This window comes from Babylonia areolata, chromosome 11 (genome assembly GCF_041734735.1).
Source record: "Babylonia areolata isolate BAREFJ2019XMU chromosome 11, ASM4173473v1, whole genome shotgun sequence".
Lineage (NCBI taxonomy): Eukaryota > Metazoa > Mollusca > Gastropoda > Neogastropoda > Buccinidae > Babylonia > Babylonia areolata.
Genome location: NC_134886.1, coordinates 26,925,879 through 26,926,638, shown reverse-complemented (window position 1 = coordinate 26,926,638; position 760 = coordinate 26,925,879).

The window sequence follows — 760 nt, the reverse complement described above, 5'->3', positions numbered from 1 at the left end:
AAATCAACTCCACTGACCAATGTAGAAGAGTGGGGGGGAACTGGGATCGGAGATTATATATAGGTGTGGGGTTAGGGGGCGGAGGTGGGGGGGTGGAGGTAAAGCTTACTGTGTCCGATGTATTACTATATGATGCATTCTTTCAATACGGGCGCAATAGCCGAATGGTTAAAGCGTTGGACTTTCAATCTGAGGGTCCCGGGTTCGAAACACGGTGACGGCGCCTGGTGGGCAAAGGGTGGAGATTTTTACGATTTCCCAGGTCAACATATGATGTGCAGACCTGCTAGTGCCTGAACCCCATTCGTTTGTATACGCAAGCAGAAGATCAAATACGCACGTTAAAGATCCTGTAATCCATGTCAGCGTTCGGTGGGTTATGGAAACAAAGAACATACCCAGCATGCACACACCCGAAAGCGGAGTGTAGCTGCCTACATGGCGGGTTAAAGACGGTCATACATGTAAAAGCCCACTCACGTATATACGAGTTTGCAGCCCACGAATGCAGAAGAAGAAGAAGAAAATACTATCAATAATGAAAATTTAAATAAAAAAAATAATAATAAAGCAGAAGCAGGTCTTAACACTCCCCCACCCTCAGTACGCCAGCCAGAACTCCCCCCCCCCACACACACACACACTCCCGCCGCCCCCCGCCCCCCCCCCCCCCCCCCCCCCCCCCCCCACACACACACACACGCCCCTTCCCTGTCGAAACTTCACTCCTCTTTTGACAGCCAGGGCTCCCCCTTGGAAC